The sequence below is a fragment of the Meriones unguiculatus genome, assembly GCF_030254825.1.
Source record: "Meriones unguiculatus strain TT.TT164.6M chromosome 13 unlocalized genomic scaffold, Bangor_MerUng_6.1 Chr13_unordered_Scaffold_34, whole genome shotgun sequence".
Taxonomy (NCBI): Eukaryota; Metazoa; Chordata; class Mammalia; order Rodentia; family Muridae; genus Meriones; species Meriones unguiculatus.
Window position 1 is genome coordinate 15,535,739 of NW_026843646.1, and position 12,294 is coordinate 15,548,032.

Consider the following 12,294-nt stretch of genomic DNA (forward strand, 5'->3'; position numbering starts at 1 on the left):
TATTTGTCTAATATCTACTTTTAAATGAGTCTATACCATGTGTGTCTTTCTGCTTCTGGGATACCTCACTCAGGATGACAGGCTACAGACTGGGAAATGATCTTCACCAACCCTATAACTGATAGTGGGCTAATATCCAGAATATATTAAGAACTCAACAAGTTAAACAGCAACAAATAAAGTACTCCAATAAAAATTGGGGTACAGAGCTAAACAGAGAATTCTCAATACAGGAATATCGAATGGCAGAGAAACACTTAAAGAAATGCTCAATGTCCTTGGTCATCAGGGAAATGCAAATCACAAAACCCTGAGATTTCACCTTACATCCATCAGAATGTGTAAGAACAAAAACTCAAGTGACAATATATGTTGGAGAGGATGTGGATAAAGGGGAACCCTCCACCATTGGTGTTTTGAATGTAAACTTTTACAACCACTTTGGAAATCAATCTGATGCTTTCACAGACAATGAGGAATAATGCTACCTCAAGATCCAGCTATCCAGCTATACTTCCTCCTAGGCATATATCCAAAATGTGCTCAAGTATACAACAAGGACATTTGCTTGCCAATGTTCACAACAGTTTTATTCTTAATATCCAGAATCTGGAAACAACTCATATTTCCCTCAACTGAGGAATAGATACAGAAATTGTGGTACATTTACATGGTGGAATACTACTCAGCAATTAAAATAAGGAAATCATGACATTTGCAGGCCATCGGTGGGAACTAGAATAAAAAGCACCTTAAAGGAGGTATCCGTGTGGCTGAGTAAATGAACAATACTTGGACTGAAATGCATTAAAATTTGGAAACCACATTTTCTTCAAGATAAAACCTTGCACTAGGAACAACTAAGTCAGCAATAAACAACGTAATGTGGATTCTGCTGATTCAAGTTCCTTTGGAAAGCTAACCAACTTTCAGAATATATACAAAGCTGCCATCCTTAGACGAGGGCCCTGGGGTGGAAAGTACACATTAAAGTGATCCTTAACTTCATAATCCTGTGGTAGTGCTCAGAAGCATTTTAAACCTTAAGGATCTACTGCTACTACCTCTGCTCTGAGGAATACATCCTTGCTTGTTGACAATGTATTCTAAAAACCCTGTGATACCTAATTTAAATGCCTAAATGCCTAAAAATACCTCACATTGCTGATGTTAAAACAACACAGGAAGGGATATTACCTGCCAGGGGAAGAATTCCTTTCCATCTCCATTAACATGTGGTTATGTCTGTATTTGCTGAAGATTCATCTCATGGAGACTGTAGGCCACAGCATGCATAGCACTGTATATATTGAAGCTCTCTGCATTCATAACTGGGTCAAAATAGTGTCTTGGCAGTAACTCCAAAGTAGCATTGGGTTGGCAGTTTTCTAAAAGTTGACAATCGAACTCAGAAAATGAGCACTTGAAGAACAGAAACCAAAACTTAGGAAGATAAGTGTCTTCTGGATATTTGTAGGGATTAACTGTTTAAATAAAATTTGTAAAGTCAACCATCTCTTCATGGTGGTGTGAAAAAATGAGACTCCCATGAAATGACTCTACCATAATTGTGATCAACATCCCATTGAGAGTTCAAGATCCAGACTTTCCATGTCACTAACTGCTGCTCAATATGTCGCATTAAACCTTGCAAAGAAACAACATCCCCATAAATATCACATTTGCTGATGATTCCGGAATCATTACCAGATCCTTCCATAATGCACTGGAATATGAATTCCAGGAACCACAAATCATTTTCAAAAAGGCTATGCAGATGCCAGTACTCTCCATATCTTCTCTCAAGTCTGAAAGAATCTGATTCTCTCTGGTGGCCATCGGAGAATCAGACCAACCCAGGACCATTTGAAACGATGCATCAAAGAAACTATGGTAAGTGACAGAAATGTGTCCTTGGGGGCCATCTGATAGAATTAAACTGACCTCTGTTATTTAAGCTAGAATCAAAAAGTCCAAAAGTGAGCTGTAGAAAAAGAAAATTGAAAAAAAAAAAAGAAGAAAAACATTGGCATCAAACAGATTATCAGTCCTGAATCAACAAGCATAAACAGTTGGTATGAAGATGGTTTTGTCATATTTTAAAAGGCAAACCCAAACGGAGACTTTTCCAAAAAAATTACTGACTATTCTCAAGTTTCAGTAAGGTAGCTGTTCTCATCAACTTCTCCTTCTTTATATTTCAAGTAATGGAAATGTGGATCTATCATGAAGCACCTTTGTACTTTACTTTGTTAGATGACTTATCCTAGACCTCCTATTTTACATTTTCAATCAACCAATACTATCAAAACTGACATTTGACCCTGAGTTCCAACACCCCAGCCCTCACCTGTGGTATTTTGTAAATTTGAAACAGTTTCCCAAGGTGGGAAGATATTTTCCATGATGTTCCTGTGAGTGCAGCAGATGACATTCTCTTCAGTCCACTGTTGAAATTAGCTAGAGGTACCCTCAACGTGTGAGCCAAATAAAGGGAGCATAAAGGATACTCGTTTCCAAAGGTGCAGCATTATACAGAGCGAAGCCCAGAGTTGTGTTGGGAAGAAGAATACGGTTTCTGTTCATTTCCTCAATGGCAAGTACCAGGGCCAGAACAAACTGGTAGTTCTTAAACTCATACCTGAACAGATTAAAACAAAACAATACAAAAACATATAGGAAAAAGACATAGAATATAAACCCACATATTTAGTGCAATGGATTTTATAACTCAAAAGCCCATGTTTCTATACAACACTTTTTTAAGTATATTCTCATGAATGATTGGAATTAACATGGGCAATTTAAGTAGATAAGACTAGGTAAGATCCTACATTATTAACCTTTATTATTTATGGTCTCAGGAAATATAATTTTTTATTACATTGCTTTATTTATCTTTTATGTGCAGAAAAATAAACTTAAACTGTCCATGAATAAGAAATTGGGTTCTGACAAAACATCACAACTTTTGGTGTCTGGAATTTGGCCCTTCTACTTTAACAATTAAGAAATGTCATTATGTCTTGATACAATCACTCAGGTTTTAGAAAATAACTTACTTAAAGTATAGCACAAAGTTAATTCAAATAATATATTGCTGCAGTTGCCATTTCTATGATATTTTCTCAATAGTGTGGCCTGGAACACAGCATGTAGACAAGGATGCCCTTGATCTCATGGGAATATTTCTTGTCTCTGCATTCAATTACTGGGATTAATTCATGTGAATCCATATTTAAATTTATGTTAACATTTTGTGTATTGATGAACTGTGCAACACTATTGTAGATGTGAGTCTCTCTGTGCATGTACAGGTTTATGAGTGTCAATAACTATTAGTGCAAGGCAGAAAGAATATCCAGGGTCAGTCCTAGCTGTCCACATTATTTCACAGTGGTTCTTTATCATTTGTTAATTATTCACTTACTGACTGACTGACTTATTTGATTGACTGAGACAGAGTCTGACCATGTAGCACTGGCTGACCTGGGACATACTCTGGCCTTGAAATCACTAAGATTCTTTCTGCCTCTCCTTACCCACTGCTGTGCAGAAGGCAGAGTACCACACTAACTGACTTCATTGTTTTCACCACATAAGCCTGCCACTGTGAACAGCAAACTTGTAGAGGGTCTCCTCTCTTGGGTTCTTCCTGCTATGTGATCATTGGATTATAATAGTACATTTATGTTTGGGGGGAGATCTGAACTTAGATCCTCACACTTGCACCTGGAGCAATTTATCTTATTATGTAATAATAATGCTAACAATAATATGGTGAGGAAAGATTTCACATTCTTCATGATGCCAAAAGTCCCACACACCAGGAATAGCATTTCATTTAGTGTCAAAGTGTGCTGTTCACAAAAAAAGTTTTCTTAACTTTCTATTTAGTAAATTGATCTTCTATAGAAATGCTACATATTAATATATTTTCAGAGTTTTCTGGAAAAGTAATATTTTTTTATATTTTGGAAAGATCTATAGGAAAGAAGATTAATTCTACATTAAAGAAGATTAAATTCTACATACTTGAAAAGAAACAAAGAGTGTACCCTTAGATGTAGAATTTTTGCGTAATTATGTTTTTCTAGTCACAGTTTTTTCTGTTGCTGTTTTTCTACATTGTTTGTATTGCTGATTCTTTGTGCTTTCTTTTTTTAATTTTTATTTTTTAATATTAGTTACAGTTTGTTAAATTTGAATCTCTGCTGTATCCCACTCCCTCTTTCCCTCCCAATCCCACCTTCCCACCCTCATCTCCTCCCTGCCCCTTTCCAAGTCCACTGATAAGGGAGAACCTCTTCCCCTTACATCTGATACTGATTTATCAGGTGTCTTCAGGACTGGCTGCAAAGTCCTCCTCTGTGGCCTAGCAAGGCTGCTTCTCCCTGGGAGGCAGGGAGGTCAAAGAGCCCACAATCGAGTTCATGTCAGAAACAGTCCCTGTTCCCCTTATTAGGGTACTCACTTGGATACTGAGCTACCAAGGGCTACATCTGAGCAGGGGCTCTAGGTTGCATCCATACATCGTCCTTGTTTGGAGAATCAGTCTCATAAAAGACCCCTGTGCCCAGATATATTTGGTCCTTGTGGAACTCCTGTTCTTTCCAGGTCGTATTAACTCCCCCCCTTTTTTTGGTTTCCTGCATTCTGCCAGAGGTTTGGTTATGAGTCTTAATATCTGTTTTGATACACTGCTAGGTAGAGTCTTTCAGAGGCCTTCTGTGGTACAACTCCTGTCCTGTTACTTGTTTGCTCCTACATCCAACGTCCATCCCATTTGTCTTCCTAAGTGAGGATTGATCATCACACCCTGGTTCCTCTTTCTTGTTTATCTTCTTTAGGTGGATAGATTTCAGTATATTTATCCTATCTTATAGGTCTATAAAAGTGAGTATATACCATGTGTGTCTTTCTGCTTTTGGGATACCTCACTCAGGATGATCATTTCTAGGTCCCACCATTTGCCTGCAAATTTCATGATTTCCTCATTTTTAATTGCTGAGTAGTATTCCATTGTGTAAAAGTACCACAATTTCTATATCCATTCCTCAACTGAGGGACATGTGGGTTGTTTTCAGGTTCTAGTTATTACGAATAAAGCTGCTACAAACATGGTTGAGCAAATGTCCTTGTTGTGTACTTAAGCCCCTTTTGCATATATGCCTAGGAGTGGTATAGCTGGATCTTGAGGAAGCACTATTCCTAATTGTCTGAGAAAGCGCCAGATTGATTTCCAAAGTGTTTGTACAAGTTTGCATTCCCACCAATGATGGACGAGGGTTCCCCTTTCTCCACAACCTCTCCAGCATGTGTTGTCACTTGAGTTTTTGATCTTAGCCATTCTGGTGGGTGTCAGGTGAAATCTCAGGGTCGTTTTGATTTGCATCTCTCTGATGGCTAAGGACATTGAGCATTTAAGTGTTTCTCTGCCATTCTGTATTCCTCCACTGAGAATTCTCTGTTTAGCTCTGTACCCAATTTTTTAATCGGATTGCTTGATTTGCTGCTTTTTAACTTCTTTAGTTCTTTATATATTCTGGATATCAGCCCTCTGTCAGATGTAGGGCTGGTGAAGATCCTTTCCCAGTCTGTAGGCTGTCATTTTGTTTTGATGACTATATCCTTTGCTTTACAGAAGCTTTTCAGTTTCATAAGGTCCCATTTATCGATTGTTGCTCTAAGAGCCTGTGCTGTTGGTGTTCTGTTTAGGAAGTTGTCTCCTGTGCCAATGAGTTCCAACGTCTTACCCACTTTTTCTTCTAACCGATTTAGTGTAGCTGGATCTTTGATCCACTTGGACTTTAGTTTTATGCAGGGTGATAAATATGGATCTATTTTCATTTTTCTACATGTAGACATCCAGTTGGACCAGCCCATTTGTTGAAGATGCTGTCTTTGTGATTTCTTATTCCTTTTCTAAAAAAATTTTCCTTTGAAAAACTGCATTTCTCTCACATATCTGACATGCACACAGGCTCCAAGTACATTGTATTTTTTTTTCTTTCCAAACCTAAAGCCCTTTTCTATGAATCTGCTCTGATGTACAGATTGTGTTTCTGAGTTATGTTTCTTATAAATCTAATAAATTTGTCTAGGAACTTCACAAAAATATGAAACAAAATGAAAATATTGTGATGTCATAATTTAAAAGTAATAACTACTATCAGAGATAATCAAACTCAGAGGTGAAATTAATGAATTGGAAACAAAGAAAACATCCAATAATAAGTAAGTATATACCATGTGTGTTTTTATGCTTGTTAACTACTTCACTCAGGATGATCTTTTCTCGATTCTAACATTTGCCTGCACATTTCATGAATTCTTTGATTTTAATTGTTGAGTAGTATTCCATTGTGTAAATGTACCACAATTTCTGTATTCATTCCTCAGTTGGGGGACATCTGGGTTGTTTCCAGGTTGTGGCTATTAAGAATAAAGCTGCTATGAACATTTGATCACCTCCCCCTAAGAGGGGAGCCAAGCCAAACAGGAGGACAAGAAGCCAGTCCTGATGAGACTTGATTGTCTAGGGTCAGATGGAAGGGGAGGAGGAACCTATAATTAATATAAAAAGTAAAAATTAAAAAAATCAAAGAATCAATGTGACCAAGAGCTGGTTCTTTGAGAAAATCAATAAGATAGACAAACCCACAGCCAGACTAATGAAAAGGCAGAAAGAAACTATTCAAATCATCAAAATCAGAAATGAAAAGGGGGACATAACAATAGACCCTGAGGAAATCCAAACAATCATTAGGTCTTACTATAAAACCTGTATACCACAAAATGTGAAAATCTAAATGAAATCTCTAATTTTCTTTTCCAAATTAAAAATTAAATCAAGATTGGGTAAATACATTAAATAGTCCTATCCACCCCAAAGAAATAGAAGGAGTCATCAAAAGTCTCTCTTAAACAAACAAACAAACAAACAAAAAGACTAGGGACAAATGGTGTCAGTGCAGAATTCTACCAGACCTTCAAAGAAGAGCTAACTCCAATTCTCTTCAAATTATTCCACAAAATAGAAACAAAAGGAATATTGCCAAACTCAGTCTATGAAGCCCTTAATACCTACACCACACAAAGACCCAACAAAAAAAGAGAACTTCAGACCTATCTCTCTTTGGATATTGATGCAAAAATACTCTAAAATACATGCAAACCATATTCAAGAAAACATAAAGATATCATCCAACATGACAAAGTAGGCTTCATCCCAGGCATGTAGGGGTGGTTCAAAATATGGAAAACCATCAATGTAATCCACCATGTGAACAAACTGAAGGAGAAAAACCACATGATCATCTCCTTAGATGCCTAAAAAACATATGGCAAAATCCAACACCATTCATACTTAAAGTCTTGGAGAGATCAGGGATAAAAATCACATACCTAAATACAGTAAAAACAATATATAGCAAGTCTATAGTCAACATCAAAATACATGGAGAGAAACTTAAATGAATCCCACTGAAATCAGGGACAAGGCAAGGCTGGCCAATCTCTTGTTATCTTTTAAACATAGTTCTTGAATTTCTAGCTAGAGCAATAAGACAACTAAAGGAGAACAAGGGATACAAATTGGAATGGAAGATGACAAAGTATCACTATTTGCAGATGATATGACAATATAATGAATGACCCAAAAAATTCTACTCAGGAACTCTTTCAGCTGATAAACACCTTCATCAAAGTGGCTGGACACAAAATTAAATAAAAAAAAATCAGTAGCCCTTCTGTATACAAATGACAAATGTGCTGAGAAAGAAATTAGGGAAATAACAACTTTCACAAGAGCCACAAATTACATAAAGTACCTTAGTCTGGCTCTAACCAAGCAAGGGAAAGACCTGTTAGAAAAAACTTCAAGTCTCTGAAGAAAGAAATTGAAGATCAGAAGATGAAAAGATCTCCCATGCTCATGGATTAGTATGATTAACACAGTGAAAAACGGACATCCTGCCAAAAGCAATCTACAGATTCAATGCAATTCCCATAAAAATACGAACACAATTCTTTACAGACCTTGAAAGAACAAGTCTCAATTTCATATGGAAAAAAAAAACAGACTTACTAAAACAATCCTGTACAACAGATAGTCTGGAGGTATCTTCATCCGTGATCTCAAACTGTACTACAGAGCAATAGTAATAAAAACTGCATGGTATTGGCATAGACACAGAATGGTGGATCAGTGGAATAGAATAGAAAACTCAGAAATGAACCCACACACCTATGGATACTTGCTTTTTGACAAAAAACCCAAAACCATACAATAGAAAAGGGCAGTATCTTCAACAATTGGTGCTGGTAAAACTGGATGTCTACATGTAGAAAAATGCAAATAGATTCATACTTATCACCCAGGGGATCAAAGACCTCAGTATAAAAGTGGACACATTAAACCTGTTAGAAGAAAAAGTGGGGAAGAGCCTTGAAATCATTGGTACAAGAGACAACTTCTTGAACAGAACACCAACAGCACAGGTTCTAAGATCCTAAACAATCAATAAATGGGACCTCATGAAACTAAAAATCTGTAATGCAAAGGACACTGTTGTCAGAACCAAAGGACAGCCTATAGATTGGAAAAGAATCTTCACCAACCCTCTATCTGATAGATGGATAATATCCAGAATCTACAAATACTCAAGAAGTTAAACAGCAACAAATCAAGTAATCCAATTAAAAAATGGGGTACAGAGCTAAAAAGATAATTCTCTATCAAGGAATATTGAATGACAGATAAACACTTAAAGAAATGCTCGACATTGTTAGTAATCAGGAAATGCAAATCAAAACGACGCAGAGATTTCGCTTTACACTGATCAGAAAGATGAAGATCAAAAACTCAAGTGAAGACACATGCTAGAGAGGATGTGGAGAGAGGGGAACCCTCCTCCATTTCTGTTGGAAATTCTACAACCACTTTGGAAATCAATCTGGTGCTTTCTCAGACAATTTAGAATAGTACTTCCTCTAGACGCAGTTATAAAACTCCTTGGCATATTCCCAAAAGATGCTCCACCATTCAATAAGAGCCTTTGCTCATCCATCTTCATAGTTTTATTTGTAATAGCCAGAATCTGGAAAACCCTACATGTCCCTAACCAGAGTACTAGATACAGAAAATATAGTACAGTTGGGAAAGGATCTTCAACAACCCTATATCTGATAGAGGGCTAATATCCAGAATAAATAAAGAACTTAAGTAGGTAAACACCAACATGACAAGTAATCTAATTAAAAAATGGCATACAGAGCTAAAAAGAGAATTCTCAATAGAGGAATATAAAATGGCACTTAAAGAAATGCTCAACATCTTTAGTCATCAGGGAAATGCAAATAAAAATGACCCAGAGATTTCACCTTACATCCATCAGAATGGCTAAGATCAAAAACTCAAGTGACAACAGATGCTGGAGAGGATGTGGAGGAAGGGGAACCCTACTCCTTTGCTGGTGGGAATGTAAACTTGTACAACCACTTTGGAAATCAGTCTGGCACTTTCTCAGACAATTAGGAATTGTGCTACCTCAAGATTCAGCCATAGCACTCCTAGGCATATATCCAAAATATGCTCTAGTATACAAAAATGACATTTGCTCACCATTTTTGGAGCAGCTTTATTTGTAATAGCCAGAATCTAAAACAACTCAGATGTCCCTCAATTGAGGAATAAATACAGAAATTGTGATACACTTACACAATGGTATAATACTCGGTTTTTAAAAACAAGGGAACCATGAAATTTTCAGGCTAATGGTGGGAAGTAGAAAAGATCATTCTGAGTGAGGTATCCTAGAAGCAGAAAGACACACATGGTGTATATTCACTAATAAATGGATATTAGACATATAAAATAGGATAATCATGTTAAAATCTGTAGACCTAAAGAAGCTAAGCAAGAAGGAGGAGCCTGGGAAAGATGATCAATCCTCACTTAAGAAAAGCAAATTTAATGGACATTGGAAGTGTGAGAATATAGGGAATAGGACAGGAGTCTAGCACAGATGGCCTTTGAAGAACTCTACCCAGCAGAGTATTTAAGCAGATGCTGAGACTCATAGCCAAACTTTGGGCAGGGCATCCTATTAATGAAGTGGGAGATAGAAAGACCTGGAGTGGACAGGAGTTTCACAAGGAGAGCAACAGAACCAAAACATCTGGGCACAGGGGTTTTTTCTGAGACTGATACTCTAAATAAGGACCATGTATGGAGGTAAGAGATATAGTCCAAGGCAGCTCAGTCTCCAAGTGGTCTCCCTAATAATAGTAACAGGGACTGTCTCTGACATGAACTCAGTGGCTGGCTCTTTTCTCACCTCCCCCTAATGGGGGAGTAGCCTTATCAGGCCACAGAGGAAGACAATGCAGCCAGACATGATGAGACTTGATAGGCTAGAGTCAAATGGAAAAGCAAGAGGACCACCCTACCAGTGCACTTTGGGAGGGGACTGGGAGGTGTTGTGGGATTGAGGGTGGGATTAGGATGGGATGAAAGAGGGAGCTACAGCTGGGATACAAAGTGTAATTTATTAAAAATAAATAAAGTAAAATTTCAAAAAAACACCTGATATGAACTCATTGGCCAGACTCTTGATCACCTCCCCTTGTGGGATTTAGCCTTGCCAAACCACAGAAGAGGACAATGAAGCCAGTCCTGATGAGACCTGATAGGCCAGGATCAGAGAGAAGGGGAGAGGGACCTTTCTTATCAGTGGACTAGTGGAGGGACATAGGGGAAAAAGGAGGAGCAAATGGGAGACTGGGAGGAGACAAGGGAGGGGACTACAGCCAGGATACAAATTATATAAATTTTAATTAATAAAAAGGTAATTTAAATATCATTCATCTTTCATATTTATTATCTATAATGTGTGTCAGGAAGATACGATATTGGAAACTTGCAAACTTGATGTCAAGACTCCACTGCTGAGGATACTACATAACTTGAGTTGCTAAACATGGAGAAATCAAGCTATTAATCACCTGGATGTTTTATCTATCTTGGCTATATTTCATAATGCTAGAAGGTTCTACACTTGCTACCAATGAAAATAAAGGTAACACCAACTCCTATTCTTCCATGAACTATGAGGTATGTAGTTATGATGGGCTTTACATCATATGTACTATGGTCCAATAATGGGCAAACATATTATATATGGAATCAACCTTTGTTTGATTTGATTTTAAGGTCTCCTCAATGGAATGGAACACACACTTGGCACCATAAAAATAGCCAGAATCTGTGACTAGATACAGCAAAGACCCAAGGATTGAACTTAATGCTGTTATTCTACAAAATGGACTATATATGAAATCAACTCATTTGTTGTTGCACCGTGGATTAGTGCATCCCTGAGCCTTCATCAGCGTAGCTTTTGTTCTTTTTGCAGTAGATGGAAAATAATGCAGAAATCAGTGACTGTTCAAGGTATAGAAACTGCTCATGGTACATATCATAATAGACTATGAAGTGCTCAGACACAAATGTGGCTTACATATCACACCCATTTCAATAAGGATGAGGGGTCATGGCTGAAGAGACCTGGGTAGATTGTAAGAGCCAGAGGCTTGGATAACCTCAAGAAAACAACATTTTCTGTCCACAGCAGGCTACTTGCACATGTAAATTCACAATAATTATGAAAAGATGTGCCAGATCATGTGTACTTAAACAAAACAAAATACCAGCATGAAGAAGGAGAGGGGAAGAAAATATCACTGCTAGCTGAAATTTGATTGGGATTTGATAGTTACTGGGAAAGAGAGTTACTGAGATTTGCGAGTTACTGGAAAAGTGAAGAGAGTTTCTTCACTGTTATGATCACTAGGTGGCCATCCACACACACAAGAAGGCTCCAGTTAAAATAGTACTTATAGAACACTCACTGCCCTTGACTGGGAGAATAAAGGAAACACAAAGTCAGATAGGTAGGGGGCTTAATGTAGGCGGATATGGAAGTGGTGGTGTTGGTGAATATGACCAAAATGTTTGCACTAAAATATTAAACAATATATATTTAAAGACCAAAATAAAATTAAATGTGTGATGGAAGGGCATTGTTGAAATTGTGAGAAACAAGAAAAATAAATAGTAGTTCTTGCCAAAGGACAGCATAGATCCAAATGTATATCTACATACATATGATATATATCATTTTACACAACTTTATGCATGTAAGTAAAGGATTGCAAACACATTATAGACTGCAATCACTACTTCATAGTTCATGATAAAGTAGCAGAGGGGCTCCAATCCTCCACACACAC

At 37.3% G+C, this 12,294-nt stretch overlaps 1 pseudogene; it reads right to left on the reverse strand.

Moving 5' to 3' along the window:
• The window catches only part of LOC132650841 (neurocalcin-delta-like), a 103,485-nt pseudogene that overhangs the window by 74,639 nt on the left and 16,552 nt on the right, over window positions 1–12,294 (reverse strand).